The sequence below is a fragment of the Penaeus monodon genome, chromosome 28, assembly GCF_015228065.2.
Source record: "Penaeus monodon isolate SGIC_2016 chromosome 28, NSTDA_Pmon_1, whole genome shotgun sequence".
Classification (NCBI taxonomy): domain Eukaryota; kingdom Metazoa; phylum Arthropoda; class Malacostraca; order Decapoda; family Penaeidae; genus Penaeus; species Penaeus monodon.
This window is the reverse complement of record NC_051413.1, coordinates 38,702,163-38,702,627: the sequence shown is the minus strand read 5'-3', so window position 1 is coordinate 38,702,627 and position 465 is coordinate 38,702,163. Positions and strand designations below refer to the sequence as shown.

At 28.0% G+C, this 465-nt stretch overlaps 1 protein-coding gene across 1 annotated transcript in view; it reads left to right on the top strand.

The window, feature by feature from the left end:
- The window catches only part of LOC119591208, a 2,944-nt gene that overhangs the window by 540 nt on the left and 1,939 nt on the right, over positions 1-465 (top strand). The gene's annotated exons all lie outside the window — the stretch shown is intronic.

Below are 465 nucleotides of genomic sequence, written 5' to 3'. Positions count from 1 at the left end.
TCCATCTATATCTTATGAAGTAATTCTATGATTACTTTTGTGCTACAGAAAAAGTCCCAATAGGAAAACTAAACAAAACAGTTGCACAATACATAAAATCGGCTGCACATATCTGCTATTTTTAGTTATAACACTATATTTTTTATGTTGAACAAAAGGGGCAAGTTTTAATGCCCTGATACCTTTATTTACTGCATCAAATTTAGTTTTATTACTGATATAAGAAATATTAGGATAGTCTTTTGCATTTGTAGCATAGGGATATTATGTATTCAAGTTATTCATAAAGTATATATTATTTTTTTGCAATTCTGTGATAAAAGAAGTGATGTGATACAATGAAGGAGACATTCCCATATACTTTTCTATATCGATTCCCACTTTTTTACAGTGTATTCGTTAATGATTATATATGAAAACTAATAACTTTCGTGTTTTACGAAAGTACTTATACCAAATACAGTG